The 19,209-nt window shown below is 46.9% G+C and overlaps 1 long non-coding RNA gene across 1 annotated transcript; it reads left to right on the plus strand.

The window, feature by feature from the left end:
* Nucleotides 1–11,545: 11,545 nt before the first annotated feature.
* LOC148594043 (uncharacterized) lies at nucleotides 11,546–16,775 on the plus strand. The gene is made up of 2 exons (XR_015913583.1): nucleotides 11,546–11,713; nucleotides 16,657–16,775. It is a non-coding gene; the product is annotated as an uncharacterized LOC148594043 (long non-coding RNA).
* Nucleotides 16,776–19,209: the final 2,434 nt, after the last annotated feature.

Consider the following 19,209-nt stretch of genomic DNA (forward strand, 5'->3'; position numbering starts at 1 on the left):
TACCCCCTATTTGTGTTGTAAAAACTCCAGGTAACCAGGTTCTCAGTGGAGGCAGCTTCTTGCCCCTGCAGGCCCCAGCTACAAGGCAGGTAGGTGCAGGTCCACCCTGGTGATGTTGCAGGCAGGGAACATCCAGCCCCGCACGTGTGCAGAGCATGGTGTGACATAGGCAGCAAGAGACAGGTGGCCTGGGACGTTTGTCCTTGCTCTTGCAGGAGATCTGGCTTCTCACAACAGTGTAGGTGCAAACGCTGTGTGGTATTGGATACTGCTTGACTTTGGGTCTCTTCCAAAGAAATGCTACACAGGGTAGAGGCTCTTCCGTTGGGTGTGGATTTCATTGTCACAACAGAATTGTAGCCATGGGGTTGTTCAAAAATGGGAACAACCCAAAATCTAAAAGATACAGAGCTCAGAGACCCAACTTGAGTAAATACTTGAGTGGTATAAAAGAAGAATGATTTAGATTCCTTTTTTTTTAGTGATTTCTTATTTATACATATAAACTAAAATCCTACGAAGTGGATCACAGTATGATACTTCTTTTGTCTGATTTACTTTTTTTCTGAACTGCAAAGAATTTTCTACCACAATTTTAAGGTTTATTTTAAAAAATCCTATGGGAAATGTGTACTATTCTCTATTAAACTACATAGGACAAGTTCCTAAGAGTCTCTCACACTCCTCCCACACGCACCTTCCTACATGTGAGATAAATTAAAAATGTCACTATCTTTAATGCCAGAAGTATTTCCATCTTCCACTGCAAATATGCAGTGATGCGTCTAGAATAGCACTGTCAAGGGAAGAAATCTTCACATGAACAAAATTTAGCAATTTGTGTTCCCATCCTACATGCACTTAAGAGTTTTTTTTCGCAGTGGCTATTTACTCCAGGGACATCCTGCTGCACACTCTGAATTTCCACTGTGGATCAGCACATGAGTTACCTGACACATGAGGTTGTGCAACTGTGGTGTACTGGGAAGCTTCATATTGTGCAATGGCCCTAAAACTCACCTTTCCTTCTCTAGCATTTGGAGATCCAGTCTTAAGACATATTTAATATAAAGCAGAAAGAATACTAGCTGACAGGAGTTTTTTTTTATGTGTGTGTCTTGTTGCCTTTTCAGTTTTGATTTTAGGATCATCTCCTTTGCTATTTATATGCAGCATAAATAATAATTAAATGAGGAGACAGAGGTGTTAGGGTGTGAATGTGAAGAAAATCTCCCTCTCCCTGATGGTGCAATGAAGTTGCAAAGGTAGCCAAGAAGTGAAGAGTCTTCTGTAGTCTAAGGAAATGTGGTCCTTTTGCTAATGCCTGCTGGAGAGGAGGAAAGCATTAACATGCAAATGCTGCTCTTAAGTGCCCAGAATATAATGATTAAAGCGCTCTTGCTGTGTGATCTTAGGCCTCTTACCCTTTCTATTCCTTAATTAATTTCCTCTATCATTTATGTATTAATAAAAACAAATTACCTGCTTCATGGGAGGTGAGAGGTTTCATTCATTTATGTTTGCAAACAGCTTTGAGATCCGAGGAGGTAAGAGAGATGCTGCAGGAAAACACAAAGTCTGTATGTATAAATGATATATGACAAGGTTTTTTTCCTTGGCAGTTTGAAAATTTGGCCTTGGAGTAAGTCTTTTCCTGTTCAGGTATAAGCTTATTTTTCTGACATTGTGAATGAATGGGCCTAGGAACACCACAGAGGCTTGAGGTGACCATTTCAGCTCTCCATCTTAACAGAGCATTTGTGGAGAAGTGGACAGCTCTCTTTGGCTGTGGAGTTTTCTACCAGTAGGTTTGAAACCAGTGTTAGGATTCAGCATAGCTTCCACGTGCCACCTTCATGAGATGACCATGGATTCATCTTGTGGAATCAAACACTGCTCTCTGCCATTACCAACAGGTTAGAGGCTGCAGAGTTATCCTGAGCATGATGGGGATGTGCAGATGGGAAGTTCCCAGGTAGGTAAGTAGAGTTGGTTGTTCTCTGCTGTCACAATATATGCTTTGCACTAAAATTCTTGTTTTAAAAATGTCTTTATGCAAAAATGAGTTCATTAATTAGCTTGCATTAAAAGCTGCATAGGGAGTTCTGTGTGTGTTGGGAGCTATGCAGGATTTCTACATCTGCTCTGTCCTCCAAAAGATAAGACAGCTGAAAAGAAAGGAAAACAGTTGAATGAAACTTTCAATTGCTCTTAGCTGTTCGTAATATCTATAGTAGAGAGCTGTTTGACATGGGTAGAAACCCACAGCTTCCCAAGGCATAAACACTTGACTGAGATCTTACAGTCTAGCAAAGCAACACACGATGCTGGCCGGAGGCTGCGTTGCCTGAAGCTTTCTCAGTAGAGTTCAATGCAGGCTGATACACAGTGAGATTAAAGGCAAGAGACATGCTATCAGTGGATGCTCTGATTTCTTTTCTCCCAGCAAGTAGTGCAAACAAACATGACATACCTTGCTACCTGTGCAAACCAATCCCAAGGCAGAATCAACTTTAAAAGTCAGCATCTCTTCTCTGGTAATATCTAATAGTAATGTCTAATTCCAGATTTTCAAAGCTAGTCCCATAAGGGTATCCTGTGATATGGAGCATGTTTGTGAAGGCTGCGTCGCAAAAGCAGCTCGATGTGTTTCAATATTCTGCCCGTGTTCCCCCTGGAGCTCCTCAGCAGGCGTTAAGGATGTGTCATCCTTTGAGTCATCTCTTACTTTTAAAACAGTTTTCCTCCTTGAAAGCTGTTTTGTTTTTGACTCAGGGTACACAGAATGGAGCATTTCACAGTCCTTTCACATGGGTTTTTGCAGAGCCAGGGATTGGGTAGCGGAGGAGAAGAGCAGAGCTGCCTTTGGGGGCTTGCGTGTCTTCACACCTTGTGCACGTCCTGCCTTTTTCATCAGCAGTTCGCAGCAGTTCCTTTCCCAGCTGGCTTCTCCAATGTTTGCGACAGGGATTTTTAGAAATTATGTGTGCTCTGAGAAGAGCACAGACTAACGTGTTCTCAAGGAACAGACCAACAGGGAGTTTGAATTGCTTTTAGATGTTTGTAATTCCAGATGTCTGTTTGTCTCCTTTAAACCCCTCCTTGAAGGACTCCTCTCACCCCCATTTCCTGACCTGGGTGTCAATGCTCAGGTGTCCTGTTCCCTTTTTTGGATGCTCTGGGCTTAGGTTTCTGTTCTTAGCTAGGTTCATGCTGGGGCAGAAACCAGAGGACGGTTGTCTCCCCACCAGCTCTGCTCTGGCCCTCGTGGCCCAAGAGCAGCCCCGTGGTGGCCTCCTCTCGCTTTTCGGGACATTTGCATCCTTTAGTGTGGTCTCTCCACAGCTGGTATTGAAACCTTTTAGTTACCCCTGACAATGCATCGCTCAGCTCCGCTGTGGCAGCGCTGTGCTCTTGGGGACACATCCCAGTGCGGTGCAAAGTGGTGGCCTCTGATAACCCAGCCTTTCAGAGCTGGTGTCTGATTAACAGCTCGTGGAAAGACCTCCTGCCACGAGGGCCATTCGTGCTGTTCCAGAGATTTTGAACTAATTGCACAAAAGGTGAAGCTCCAGTACAACAACAATTGATTCGGCCTCAGGCCCTACACAGCAGAGAACAGCTCATGAAAACCAAGGACCAGGCATGCGATTGCAGACCCTTAATCCAGCTAAAATACCATGGTGCTTGACCTCATTAGAAAAAAGCCACAAAACACATCTCCCTGGATTGTTTCTTGCTGTGTCCTGTGAAATACTGGGAGCTTGGCCAACCAGCCAGATATTTCTTTCTCCTGGAGAGTGCCGTGTTTGCTTTTCTGTCTTGGAAACACTAACAGACCCAGCATGAACTCCTAAAAACTCATGCAGCGGACAACTAACAGTTTACACTGTAATTAATATGTAGAAGCAATATGCTTGTGTCCATAGCGATTAAACCTGATGCAGGCTTTGTAGGGTGAGGGAACAAGGCAAACAGGCAAGGTACAGAGTTATCATGGTCTAGGAGAATTTGTAATTCTCATCAGTCTTTCCCTTAGATATAAAATTTGTGGTAAAGTTGGTGCATACTCGTGGCACAGATGCAAGGCTGACACTTTCTTTGCTCTCTAAGTTCTGTTCTACTGCACAGTGTAAATTTAGGTTGCACCCAGAGTGGTGCAGATTTTGCATATGGCAAAGTCATGCCCTTGTTTCCAAAGCCCAACAGCTTCCCTGGTGTAGAGAAGTCTTTAATTCTGTGGGATACTAGTAGGTAGACAGTTCTTCTCCAGACATAATTATTTGGATGCTAAGGTCTCTGGACTGATCAGCTGCCTTGATATTCACATACAGAAAAGAGAACACCAGCATTTCTGTGTATGTGGCTTAATTCTTCATAGTGCTGATCTCTAACCCATAGATCATGGATGACACGGTCCTACAAAGTGGCTTGATTTCTACAGAGAGGTTTATCTTCAGTACAGAGAGGACAGGGAGCTGTGTCCCAACACCTGCTTCTTTCCCTTATGCTTCTGTATAGATGGTCCCAGCAGTGTGGAATAATCTTCCCTTTTACAGCTGCATTGAAGACTGAGCATCAAGGACCACAAGAAGGTTGGTGGACATTTGTAGATGAAAGGTGACTGGTGTTTCCCTGTAGCTGAGACAGCACCTCTTATGTCAGCTGAGGACTTAGGAACAGCTCAGTGCACCACACCAAGTTGCAGTCTTGGTGCAACCAACACCACGTGAGCATTGCCAATGAGTGGCCGTGGTCGTTGGCGAGGCGTGAGGCACTGCTGCTGCAGGCTGCCAGTGGAACCAGGTCCCAAGGGTGCCATTCGATGTCAAACATCGATAGGAGCCTATTAGAGGGAGGCCAGGGAAAGCGGCAATGGCAGCTCAGCGGGCAGTGACGGATAGTGTGCAGGGGCATGCTGGAGTGATTGATTTACTTGTTTAGGGCTCCAGTCAGCAAAGATTCAATTCCTTGGGGCTTGGGCTTAATAGAGGTGGGGGATATTGGGCTCTTTCAGGAACATATTAAACCAGTACTTTGGGCCTTTCCTAGCACCATTTGTTGAACCCCTTCAGCAGTCTTACAGCTAACCTCACTGCCAGTAGTGGGCCCTGGCCTTGGCCTTGGCCTTGGCCCTTGGTCTCTGGGCCCAGCCTAAGCTTCTTGGTGGCAGAGCTGTGGAGATACAGTCCCTTGCCGCATGGACTGCTTAATTACTTGCCAGCTTTTGCTTTACTGCAACATGCAGGAGGAAGAAGAGAAGCAGTGCAGGTTTGGCCATGAGAAGGAGCACTCTGGGAGCAGCAGGTTGTCCTAGGGCCACTTCTTAGGTGACCAACACCTTCTTACCTCCTTGGGAGATATCTGCCTGTCAGCATGGCCGACTGCTATTTGGGAAAGTCTCAAGCTGGCCCAGCACCATTAAAACCTTTAGTGTGAAGAGCCCACGCTTGGTGAGAAGCCCTCCCCTTTGCTATGCAATTTCTGGATCCAGAGTACATGTCTGTTGTGGTCAAATTGGTAGGAATTGCCAGACTTTATCAAAGCGGTGATTCATCCACCCTGGAAGTCTTTCTCAGGGAGTGGGCAGCACCAGCTGCTTCAGAGGGAAGTGTGAAAGCGTCCTGACAAACAGCTATGCTGGATCCCCGGGGAGGTGCTGCTTCCTGGCAGCAGCATTTGGCCTTGAGCATCAGCCTAGTCTCAAGTACAAACACAGCAGAGCACCAGGTTTATAACAAAAAGGTCTAAAAATTTCTCCTGATATAAAGGGGAGAGGAGCTGCTTTTCCTTATAGCACATGGGTATCCTGGAAAAGGTAGAGACCCCTTTCCCTTCTTCTGCAGACAGGTCTTGGGCTGATGGCAGCAGTTCTAACTGTAGCTGCCTAATTCTCCAGCAATCTTCCCAATCTACAGGAACACCCTTTAATACCAGTTTAATATGTCCTTTGTGCCCATTTTCTGGGACTGTTAGATGGCTACAACTGCCAATCTGATAGTGACTGGGGAAAAAAAAAATCCCACTTTTACCACAAGGAGCCAGGTCACTAGTTGAGACCAATCAAATGTGGCATGTGTCATCTGAGGGTTCAGTACCCAAAATGAGACCAGGCAGAAGCACCCAGCTAGTTAGGAGAGAGATAGCTGTGGGGGTGGCTTGAAGGGAGAGTATGTGGCTGCTGAGGAGGGACTGACACTCCAAGATGCTCCAGCTGCCCATCAGACACATCTGCAGCTCTGTCTCGTGTTGAAGCTTTGCTAATGCTGCTTTCATTGGGTGCGCTCTGCAATAGGGATACAAATGGGAGCAAGTCAAACAATTGGAAATCCAGAGTGTTATCTGCAAAATGCAGCTGGAAAAAAAAAATATGTTCTCTTTTTAAAGAATTCCCACAGATTTAAGTCCTTTGCATCTTTCCTTCTAATGTCAGTGCTTAGCAATAGGACTGAATAAGTAATATAACATTTTGGCTAATGCTAAGCTGGCAGCTAGTTAGGGCTGGTTATTTATTGTAGAGACCACATAGCTCAAAGAGGACTGTGTTATGGACTTACAGAATGGCTGCTGCTTTGAGGAAGCAGGAATATTGGAATCTCTGGGCTTACACTTTTGGGGAGGCTCTGTGACCTGCAATGCCTTTGTTGGAGATAATGCGAATCTTGTGTTTGTGCTAACCCACCAGGTAACAGCAGGTCAGCTAGGCTCCTCATAGAGCTGGGAAGTCAGAGAAGGCCAAGCCAGGTCTCTAATGATCTGTGCTGTGCTCTCAGAGGAGCCTGAGAGCTCCATTGGAGGAGGAGCCTGCTGTCCATTGCTGAGTGGTGACCTTTATTTTTAAATCTGTTTCCTGTGTACTGCTGTGGATAAGGAGGATTTAATGCTATCTGCAAATGGCACTGTGCAGCTCTGGGAGGGCTTGGCTGTGCGTTGTGCTTCCATCCGGGTGCTGGTCTGAGCTCTGCACTGCTGAAATATCCAACTACTGGCAGCAAGTGGCTGCACAGAGCCTTACTGAAACTGTGCACAGTTGTACTAGGATGCTGCTCCCCAACTCCCCATATCCGGGCACTTGAATTTTCCAGTTATGATTTTGTGCCATATAACTTTTTTTTTTTTTTTGTGATAGATAAGGGGAGAAGGAGAGCAGCCTGGAGCCTGGCAGTGGAAGTACAGCAAGTCAAACCTCAACTCCAGTCCATGGCTGAGCTACTGACTAAAATTTGCAGGAACAAAATAAAGACAGGGAGGATGGTGATGTTATGGCAGACCTAGAAATGGAGCATGCCTTGGAAATGAGGACATTGGTGTCTCTGAGGGATGTCTGTTCCCCTCTTTGACAGGGTAAGTGTTGGGTAAACTCATTTTTTTCGGAGCTAATCCTTTCTATAGTGTTGATAGGGAACATTGTGGACTAAATTGCATTTTTCATGAAAATGCACTGCTTGCAGAAGGCAAAGCTCTCTGTGCGGAGCTGTCTGGAGGTCAATAGCCCCAAGAAACTGGGGATCACAGCAGAAGAAATCCTGGTTGAGTGAGCGCTGTTTCCGTGCCCAGCTTTGCAGCCCCTTGCCTGTTGACTTTTCTGACAACTTAGCTTGGTTTTCATTTTGAGTGCATATTGATGCTGCAGTGAGATGAGATTCTCCTCAGTTGCCTGCAACGTGGCTCTTTCCATCATGCCATGCTGCTTTCCTACCATCTTCTGTTCTTTTCAGTGCAGATCTGCCAGACTGTGCTAATCTCTATTGCAGCCGAGAGGTAAGTGGGCAGGCAGTGCTCGCTTGCCTGCTCCTTGCTTTCTCCAAAGGCTCCTCAGGTCTGGTCCTAGCCTGACATGCAGCCCTCCTCACCGGTAGCACCGCTGGATGCCCATTGTCTTGTGTAGATCAGGCACCAGATAATGATGATGATTCCCCAATTGCTGGTGTTGCCACTTCAGGGTCCCACCAAGTAAGTTCTTGGTGCCCCAAGGAAGTACATCCCATTGCCTCTGTTTCTGAAAACTGCATGACACAGAGCAGCTCCTTCTGTTTATTCTCCCTCTCCCTAAACTTTTGAGTCCTGTTTATCAGCCTGCAAACAGCTCGGAGGCCTGCAGCCTCCCCTTGAGCCATGGTCCCTCCTGTCCTTCGCTGGGACAGGCTGCCTGCTTGCTGTTTGTGTTTTGTTCGCTGCTCAGCCCTTTTAAAGACCTGCTCACCAGCTAGGCTTTGGAGAGATTAATAATGTCTCTTTTCTGCTCAGTATCCTTGACAAGCCAGAAGTCCGCCCATTCACTGTTTCAAGCAATTAAAACGATGACACAGCCATCAGCCCCCACACAACCCGTTGGCGTGAGCACCATGCGATGGAAACTCCGGTCCTCCACGAGTACATTTGTGCGTAGCTTGGCAGAGAGCAGCCCTGCTGACTCTCCAGGCCGATGCCGCTTTGTTACTCAAACACAAGCATCTAAAAACAGCATTCGGTGCCGAGAGCCGCGCCAAAGCCGACTGCTGCCGGCGTTTAATAAAACAGCATGTCGAGGGTTGCTATTCTAATTGGGCAGCCAGGAAGCCCCGGCGGACACATGGGCTTATTTATTGATTGCTCTTCAGATCCGAAACTGGACTGCACCGCGGGGAGCTAGTAAAGGAGGAAAACCGTTTTAAATGCATTGTAAATGCTCCTTTGCAGGATTAATGAGCAGGAAACTGTAATGTGCACTAGCGGAATGCAGAGAAAAGTAAAAGCTGGTAGATGCATGTGGGGTTTTTGGTTGTTCTTTTTGTTCCACAGGAGGATTCTGCTTCACCAGAGGTGGGGAAATGCAAACGGTAATAAATGTCACTAGTGCCAGTATCTTACACTGGAAGAGAATCTATATTCTTGCAGTGAAGTTCTTGCAAGTTCAGAAGTGTTAGAAAATAGAGGGGAAATACATTATTTAAAAAAAAAAAAAAAGGTTTTTGAGAAGGAAGTTGGAGGAAATGGAACCTCTCCTGCTGGCTATTTTGCCTGCCTCAGGCATGCAATACAGGCCATGATCTCTTAAATGGCTACACATAATTCACCAAGCAAAAGAGCCAAAGGTCTCCACGGTGCTGGAACAGGCCGGATCATAGGGTTATGCCTGGCTCCAAAAAGACTGTGGAGCTGTGAAACACCCGTTGGAGTCACCCCTCACCATGCGACACATTTCCACCCTCATCACCCATGTAGCTGTGAGGGAGGAGTCAAGCATGTTGTGATCCCATATATCTCCTTGCTGATGGTCTGGATCATCACCCACAGGCTTTCTTTGCCTGTCGGTGCCTCGCTTCCAACGTGCACAAGGTGGAGCCTGGGACAGTGAGGCACAGATGTGCAGTAAAAGTAAAAAAGCATGTGCTGTCTTTTTAGGAATGTGTGCCATTCCCACCATCTGCCAAACTCTTATAATTATCCTAACACCTGCAGCTCATCTAGGATTCAGTCCTGGGTGCTTTCCTCCTGTTTGATCAGCTCATTTCCAGCTGCCTTCTGTATGGAGATGGCCTCTTCAGCACAGCGCTTATTGCTACTAAAGCGACTCCCGGGAGCAGAGCAGTCATCAAAGGAAGGTACAAACGCTCCAGGCCTTGCTTGGTCCTCCCACGATGTGGCTGAAGGCAAGGGAGGACGGTTTGCTTTGCTCAGACAGGGATTAGCACATACATGTGCTGAGAAACTTCAGGAAGTCTAATGCTTTTATTTTGATCTGACTCTATGTAGAACCAGTCACAAATAAAATACAAAGAAAATCAAGTAAACTGGAGAAATGTGGGAATATCTTTATACAAGGGGCTAAATATTGTACAGGAGATGACCTCATCTACAAATTCGGTTTAGGCTTAGTGTGATATCACACTCTCTGTCCACCTGAGGTGTCCAGTCTGAAATATGAGCAGCCTGGGACAGGGGATGCATTTCACATTTTTGTAAGGTCCGGAGACCTAGAGTTGTTGCAGCAAGGTTTATTAAATCATAGAATGCTTAAGGGAAGGGACCTCAAGAGATCTTCTAGTCCAACCACCCTGCACATGCAGGGTTACCTAGAGCACGTGGCACAGGACTGCGTCCAAGCGGGTTTGAAGATCTCCAGAGAAGAAGACTCCACAACCTCTCTGGGCAGCCTGTTCCAGCGCTCTGTCACCCTCACTGTTAAGAAATTTTTCCCTAAGTTCCTGTGGAACTTTGATGCTTCAGTTTCTGGCCGGTTCCTCTAGTTCCATCGGTGGCCACCACTGAAAAGAGGCCAACACCAAAATGAAGAGAGGCCAGCACCATGGTCCTGGGCTGAAGGACCCATCACCAAGATTGAAGCGTTGGACTTTCAGACTTCTGTAGCCTCAGACATTTGAGTCCCGCAGGAATGCTGTTGGCTGCATGCAGCCCCACCACGTACAGGCATCTCCGGGGCCATTTGCTGGGGAGGAAGCCCAGCGTGCTTGGAGAAGCTCTCTCAGGTCATCTTGGCAGAGCTGAATGTAATGGGCTGGGCTGTCTCCACAGAGCTCAAGTGATCTGACTGTGACGTGACAGCCTCCTTGCTGAGTCTATCAATTGAGTCGCTGGAGACATACTCAGTCATGCTTAGACCACAAAGCACTTTTGCAAATGAAAAGGACTCTGTTTTTGTTATCCATTCCTTCCTTGTGTGACCAGGATGACTTTTTAAACACACAGAGGTTTGCAATGCAAGTACTCATTATCCAACGCAGTTTGTTACAAATGAATCATAAAGTAAACTTAATGAAACAAAGCACACAAAAGTAGATTGATATTTGACTTGGCTGTGCTGCGTGTTTTCCCTTCTGTTTTCGGTGAGCTAGGCAAATACTCTAGCTTTTTATCCAGCTTTGTTCCCTCCATGTCATTCCTGCAGAGATTTTTCACAGGTAACTCCAAAGCAAGAAAGAGCCATGCAAAGTGAGAGGAAAAGCAGAGCTTTACACCAACTATATCAATTAATTGCCCTCAAAGGTTGATGTTCTCCTCTGTTGCCTCCTTGGAATTTATGTGTACTTGCAACACGCAGTTGCCTCCCATCAAATACAAGGGAGCTACATAAGAGCAGAAAATCAACAAAAATGTAAACCAGACCTTTCAGACCTCACTACTTTTTTCTCCCCTTTTTGTTCCCCCAAATGCTCTGTGCTCCCTCCCCTTGTCAGATGTCAAGTGGCAGCACAGAACGAATGAGCAGTTTGCAGTCCAGGTTGAACCTCATAAGTGTGGGTTTTCTTTGGACCAAAGTCCTCTCTGCATGCCCTAAACGTGTCCAAAAACAAGCCCAGCATCTAATGTGGTGGGTATTATTTTTAGGGGTCTCTCCTCTGCAAAATGCCTAGCTATAATCACAGAAGTATGGGTTGATGTGCGGATGAACAGCCCTGCTGCTGGGTTGCCTTCATGTAAAAGGTGGAAACCTGCCAAGTAAAACTTGCACCAATGATTGTGGAGAAAAATCATATTGTAATGCAGAGCCAAGTCCCAGGGCACATTTCACCACGTTACTTTGATTTTTTTACATTACTTGTTTTTTTTTTTTACTAGCATCTGTCCTAAGCCTTTAGTGTCTCCAGCAATGAGCAGCAGAAGCCATCGCCTTGGAGGCAGTTTGCCACCCGTGGAGATGATATGGCCGATGAACTTCTATAGGCTCCACTGGGATGGGAGTCCTTGGCAGCAGAGAGGTCACCTAAGGCAGGTGTAAGACATACCTTATTTTTGACGTTCCTCCCACCTTATTAAAGAATGGAAGGGGATTGTTTGAGGAGGATGAGCTTCAGAGGTGATGGTGGAGCCATGGCCTCAGCCAGGTCGTGTGGGCACCTTCGTGCCCCAGCACTTCGCCTGTTTGCTATGCCAGGCCCTGATGCAGGGAGCTCTTATAGTGCCCATGAGAAGATGAGGCCCCAGTACTTCTGGGGTGGCTGAGCTTTTCTGTCTCTTACTGAGGAACCTCCTGAAGACGCAAGAAGGGCATGGCGGGGTGGAGGAGCCTGTCCCCCAGCAGCAGTGAAAGTGCTTGGAGGTCTTCTGGGGGCCCCCAGGAAAGCAGGAACATGCATGGCTTGCTCAGTGGGCACGATAACAAGCAGATAAAACCCATGACCTCATCTCCAGGTGGCTTTCTGTGCATTTTAGTATTCACTGACGTGCCAGGGACATCACTGCTGTCCTGCTGCAAGCTGATGCGCTGAGCAGCCGCTGCGGCCACAGCTCTGCACCAGCTGCGCTGCACGTCTGCTCATCCCGCGGGCCGTGCCAGGCCTTGGACTGATGCAAAAATCGGGTTCTGCAGGGGTGCCCAGGGCTCTTCAGTGCTTAGCACCCATCCTAAGTACTGTGCACCTTGCAAACCAAAATGTTCGGTGGCCAAATGCAGTGTCCTTGGAATGGGTGAGTGCAACGATGTTTGCTGCCGGCCCGGGAGCATCTGCATTCCAGGTGTCCAAGGTTGGCTCCGGCAGCCTTCGGTGGCTATTTTGCAGGCAGAGAGAAGCCAAAACTTTAGGGCCAAATCCTCCATGGACCACAGCAGATGCAGTTGTTAGTGCTTTTGGAAAAGCTAGGCCATTAATTATGAATGGAGCATGTGTACTTTGCTACTTCCAGGGGACATGGAGCATAAGGGCATTTGCCTTTTTACAAGACATGTACAGGCACACAGTGAAATACAGCGATAGTTAAATGTGAACACTCACGATCTGGTCTTGGCTGTCTTCCTGCGTGACTGCAGATTTCTATTTATTTATTTATTTAAGTCTCAAAGAGCAAAGAGCTCGAGAGCTTTCCATGTAAGATTTTAAAGCTTCTCTAACCAGAAAGGGGTTGGAGAGGGGTGGAAACCATTTACAAACCATCCAAATGAAAATCAGGTGTCAATTAGAAAAAAAACAACCTTTTGCTGATGCTCAGAGTGGTCTCTGTCTCCTGGAGGGGAAACAACATCGGGAAACCTTCCAGTTCATGCATTTGTGAGTCACTTCTATTGACATCGACCCACTGACTCTGATCACTTTTTTTTTTAATAATCAAAATGGAACTTTGACTATTCCTTCTCTTTGAATCATAGGGAAGTTATGAGGCTTCTGGACACTCTACAGAGGCCTTTGGCTACATTGCTTATTGGTTAGTGACAACAGCTTTATTTAGAGCTGCTAAGAAGAAGACAAAAAAAAAAAAAAAGGAAAAAAGCCTGGTGATCAGTTAATTAGGTCTCAACATCTTTTACATGAAGCAAGGCAATGGTTTTTGGTTTTGTCGTTATTACTGATTTTTCTTTTTGCTCTTCTCCAACAACAAATGCCCCCACATCTCTGGGAAGTTTGAACTATTTTACTGCTTAGGCAGGTGCTTGACCACTTGTGGAGTAGCGGGGAGGTCAAGCAATCCTGTTGTCCCAGAATGTGTGAGGATCCGTGTTGGTGCGTCTCAAGCTTGGTTTTCTGGGTCTGTGTCCCCAGCTGGGTGGGATGTTCATCCCTGCTCCGGTCCTGGAGCCATCCCTGCTTCCCCCTGAGTCACACTGGGCAGCAAGGGCTCAGGAAGGCCAATAGCACCATGTAACGCTCATGTTAGGAGGCCACATGGAGGCTTCAATTCCGTCTTGGAATTTCTGGGTTATTTTTGTGGAAAAAAGGGTCCTCAAGACAGGAGTAAGAACAGGATGGGATGGAGGCTTCAGGGAGAGACTTCTGTGTTTGAGCGAAGTCTGCTGAACAAGCTCACCTTGCCACCCTCTGACCTGCTTGTGCTGTGAGATCCCATAGGATTTGAGTTTAGATCCAAGGAGGCACTGGGTCCTTGCTGTGGCACTGCGACATTAGCAAACCATTGCCCAAGTGGGAGCTTGTGACCATCCACTGAATTCCACAGGGCTAAGTTCTCCATTTGAGGATATGGTCCTCACTCTCTCTCTTGCATGTGCATGGCCCACTTGTTTCTGATGTTCTTTTTTTTAACCTTCTGTTTTGTTTTAAATTGTTGCAAAGATATATTTGTCATTTTGTGATACGAAGTGCCTAGAGTATTAATTACTGTAAAACCACACAAGAAAATTGGGCTTCTGTGCCTACATTCTCATATGCTAATGTGCCAAAATGAATCTTATTTAAACATCATGAACATTAAAATACATTTAAATTGGGACCATTTAAACTAACCTCTGCTTTATGCCAAGAGCTCCAAAAGATGCTTTTTCTAAAATATAAAAAAAAAAAAGAAGAAAAAAAGTAACATAAAAGCCTAATGCTTCTAAAATATCTCTTTAAAAAAAATCTGGATTTCAGCTGGATTTTGGTAGACATGTAACTAACCTCTAAGTAAGTCACTGAGCTAAGCAGCCCTGAAAATCAGGCTTAGAGTAATTCTATCAGAGCCTGTCTATAGTAGCTCAATTTCATTTTTATGGCAACTGGTAAGCGACGAGGCGGCGCTGCAGCTGAGCTGGTGCCATGGGTTGGCTTGAGAAGCTGCACAGCAGAGGCACGGTGGGTGCACACAGCCTGGACTGCTCCTTTATGAGCAGCAAAACAGCCGCGAGCAGGTGCTGTGCCCACCCGAGCAGCCTCCAGGGAATGCCCCAGGAGATGCGCTTTTTTCCCCCCATTTTTCTCATTTCTTCATGGTTTCATTGCCCGCCTGATACTGCCCGTATTGATATTTAATGCAGCAGCAGCTGGCTGCTATCACCACTGGTCTTTCAAAGATCTGCAGTTCTGCAGAAGGTGCCCCATAGCACCCATAGCACAGGCAAGTGGTTTTCCTCCTGGCGACCCTCATGGAGCTGGAGTGTCCCATGGAGATGCCATTTGAAGAGCTAAAGTGACAGAGGAGATGTTGTGTGCTCAGGTAATTGCTGCAGTGTTTAATTAATTCCCTTAGGTGTTCTGCACTGAGAACCGTTTTGTTTCTCTGAGATCTGTCTTTGGTTTTCAGATCTTGAGATGCCTTTGCCTGTCAGATTAAGGAGCCTCAGCCTATTATTGCTCTGACTGTGTAGGCTCTTGCTGATCATCTTGCTGATCGACCTCCTGAGGGCTGTGGTTCAGCTGCAGTTGAGGATGAGCCTGGAGCCCAGGTCCAGTGTGAGATCGTGGGTGCAGAGAGTCCAGCTCCAAGCTCAAGATTAACCTATTGTGGTCAAGGGGATTCACGTTTAGGTGTTTTGGGATGCCAGAAGATCAAAAGGAAGGTCCTGAGACAGCTGCAAAGGAGGGACGGCCACACTGTGGTTGGAGCCTGGTCACACAAACCTCACCCAGCTCCAAGTGACTTTAATTGCAGTGACAAAGCAGGAGCAGCTCGAGAAGCCCCAGGACAACATAACTTCCCAGAGAGGAGAAAGGAGCCTTCAGGAGGTCTTGCACCAGTGTCCTTACACGCCGCAGCGTGATGTGTGAGCGCTCAGCTGCTCCACCACAGTTAGAAATGAGAAATTTCAAGGGCTATTGAGCACTCTGTGAATTTTCACAGAGGCTCAGCGCAAAGTTATTTAGCACAGGTGTTTTGGTAATTGTGATGCATTGGGAAAATTCGCAGTGCTCAATGGCCCTCAAACTTCCACCTGCTTGGTGTGGTGGTTAAGCATTAGCGCAGTGGATTAGAAGATAAAATATGCAGGAGACACGTGCTGGCTGCAGGACTTTTCCTGGCACTGGTTATATTTCTCTCTTATTGTGCCATCAGCGTGTTTGTCTGATGCATACGAGAAGGACAGAAAGTTGACTTCAGCTGCTCTCCAAGTTTTGCACGCTCATAAATGCAAGTCTTGCATGCTCATAAACCCAGCAGCTCCTCAGCCCCTTGCAGCTTGGGCAGAAGAGCTGCAGAGAGGAGACACCTCAAAGTTCAGCTCTGGGATGGGGGAGAGAAGGGCAGAGGGACCCCTGCCCATATGTCTCTAAATATATTGACCCACTGTGGGCCTTCAGGACCCAAGTAGCGCTTTCTTTTAGTTGTCATTGCCCGTGTCACCTCTGCTCGCAGGCTACCTGTGCCAGGAGGGATGCTCGGTCTGCTCTCTCCTACACAGGTGATGAGGAAGCTTTGCAAGGATGTGATGTGACCAAGCACAAAGAATCAGGGAAAGTAGCTTTGGTTTTCGCTTTTCCTTCAGCCCTTGCAGCAAGATAGCGTGGCAACGGGCATGGGGGCCATTATTACAGAGGAATTAAAATAAAGGAAAATACTGTTTGCTGCTGCAGCCCTGCTGCCTCCTAAGCTGGAGGCGAGAGGCGAGCGGCCGCGCGGGCCCTGGCACAGCCACGGGCTGGGATGCTGGCAGCTCTCGGGCTGCGGGCGCACGTGTGACACTGATAGAAAGGCAAAAAGGCAACAGTCGAGCTTTCTGTCAGGAGCAAAATACAGCCACCTGCAAGAGGCTCTGGGAGAGGATGAAAAGAGGATGTGTGATCAGAGGGTCCTGCCATGAGCTGCAAGCAAGATTAATGGAAGAGTTTTATTTTTGACCTTATTGATTAAATCTCAAAATTCTTGGTTCTGACGAGATCTCTAATGGAAATTCCTGATGTCTCCTCCCTACTTCATGTTCTCCTCACTCCCCTCTTCTCCCCCACCTCTCCTTCCTGCTCACATCATGTTTGGGGAGTTATTAACAGGTAATTTGAGTTTGTTTATAGAAAGGAACATCCTGACATGTTGACAAGAGAGAAGAGCTTGGATCGGGAGCTTCCCTGGTTGCTCGTATTCCTGGGATGGAAGGTGGCAGCGGGCAACGCTCTCCTGGGTGCTTATGCCGTGCTCAGCCCTGGGTGATCTCCAAGCACACAGCAAGGTGCCTGCTAGATGTGTCCTTGGGGTCACTGGAGGGCTCCAGGTCCCCCCGAAGGCAGCCGGTGATTTGGGGTTGCACCTGTGTGTTTAGTAGCAGCCCTAAATTACCATAAGATCCCTCAAAAGAGTATAAATACATTTTGTCTCAGTGCTGTTTATGGACCGTTTTTATGCTGTTCCCCAGCTGAGAGGAGGCTTTCATCCTCCCAGGCAGCAAAATTCCCATCACTGCCAGAAGAGCGGTAGCTCTCACGTGGCAGCACAGGGGCTGTGATTAGCCTTTTCCACCACAACATTTCTTGCATTTCATTTTAAGGAGGACTTTAGCTTGTCACTTACTGCTCCCAGCTGCTGCTCCCACTAAGGAAACGAGTTTGTTGGTACATTGCAGCAGAAATTGCTTTTCAGGGGTGGGTGTTTCCCGCATGGATTCCCACTTTCTGGGGAAAAGCACTCATGGCTCGTCCTTGCCTGCAGCTTCCAGGAAAAATCAACCCTGGAAGTAAGGTATGTGTTGGGCCTTTCCCTCCTTCTCTTTGAAAGCTGTCAGTGCTAATCTAATTAGTTGTTGCATAACCACGGTTTATCATTTCCAAGTCTAATGTATTATAATGTTGTTTATACTGATTTGATGATTAAAGGCCTTGTCAGAGTCTTTGTTTCTTTTCAGAAAGAAAATATATTTATCATCCTTTAACAACAACAACAAAAAGCCTTTCTTGCTGTGTAAATGAGACACAGCAGATTAAGGAGGGGTATTGCACATGAAAAGGTACTTAGCATCATTTTCCATAGATGTAGTGTTATTTTTATTGTCCGCAGTGCCCTTGTCCTGCTCGGCAAGCACTTGCTGCAGAGGATGCCACTCTTTGGACAGTGCTCCTGATCTGCCCATGCTCATTTTCCCCAATTCCCCATTTTCCCTCCCTAAGATTTTTACAAAATCTCCCTTAATTTTGAATTCTCTTGCCAGGAGCATCTTCCATCCATGGCAGCATGGGGCTGAGGATGCTGTTAGTGAGCAAACGTAAGGAGGCTGCTCTGCTCTGACCAGGATGCAGTGCAAGCCTTTCTGCTTTGGGGACACTGAGGCACTGCTGTCTTGCACACGTAGATGTTGTGCCCTAAGTGTGACAGATGTGTCCCCGGTCCTCAAAGCAAGCAGCACGTTTCCTCCTCCCTCCTGCCAGAGCTTTCGCTGCTTTTCTGCAGCTGGCTGAATGACTGTGTTTGTGTCTATCATCAATTCTGCAGGCTGCTATTTAAATTACAAAGCTCATTCTTTGCGTCTGCGTCCGCACAGCACGTTGGCAATCTCTGCATAAAGTCCCAGCAGGCAGCGATTGTCCCCTAAGGAAGGCGGTGGTAAAGGCAGCCCACGGGATTGACAGAAACGTCGCTGCCTTTGGATGCCTTCCTGGAACAAGGGCTTTTCTTTCGAAGAAAGTTGACATGAAGGCGGTTGCAACTGAGCGCAGGTGAGCACCGCCTTGGAAAATGAAGTTGCTAGCACAACAGCAGGGGCAACCCCGCAAAAAATTGAAAAAATAATTTGAAAAGTGTCACCAGCTTGTTTAGTAAAACCGTATCTCAGACCTGAACAACTTAGGCTACTTCTGCTTGTTTTTATAGCAAAGATGACCAGCAAAGGTGCATCCAGAGATGCTTCATGGTGTGACAGAGGAGCAAGCAGGGATCTCCTGGGCCTGTCTGGCCGGCCATGTCTGCCCTCTGGTTGGTGTCATCTCCTCTCCAAGCACCTCCTGCTCCCATGGGTGAGGGACACTTGCACCCTGTGGAAGGGAACCAGTAACCTGGGTGAGCTGGCAGCAGAGAGAGGAAAAAGAAGGTGTTTAACTGCAGCCCATAGGGAGCAGCGGGCAGAGATGGGTATGACCCACCTGGCCCAGGGAGCCGCCTGGGTTTTTAAGTCCACTGCATTAAGAAAGTTAATTTTACAGTCTTTTGCTGGTTAAATTTTCATCTATTTATAATAAGGAGCTAGAATGTAACTGTAAGTGAACTCCCCTGGGCCACCTCTAGGTACTTTTTGCCCTGGAGGGTTGTGGAGTTCTGGTGCTGAGCTGGAATGGACACAAGGACCGTGTGTACAGAGGACATGGGGACACCCTTGCTCATCTGCTGCAAGTAGGTTCATCCCTCCAATAGGTTTTGACCCCACCATGGTCTGTCCAGAAAAAGTTGCCATTCACTCTCAGTCTTTAAAGAAAACTCTATTTATTTTTTATTTTTTAAATCTTTTTCTCCTGTGATGTAAGGGTCAAATAACAAAACTGAAGCAACATTGTGTTTTTTTGGTGTGTGCGTGTGTGCATTTTTTTTCATGCAATATGATTGGGCTGCTGCCAATGTTAAACTTGCTGCTCGTTGGCTCCCACACGC

Source organism: Tinamus guttatus, unplaced genomic scaffold, assembly GCF_059628265.1.
Source record: "Tinamus guttatus ecotype Peru unplaced genomic scaffold, ASM5962826v1 Tinamus_guttatus_pri_ptg000307l, whole genome shotgun sequence".
Taxonomy (NCBI): Eukaryota; Metazoa; Chordata; class Aves; order Tinamiformes; family Tinamidae; genus Tinamus; species Tinamus guttatus.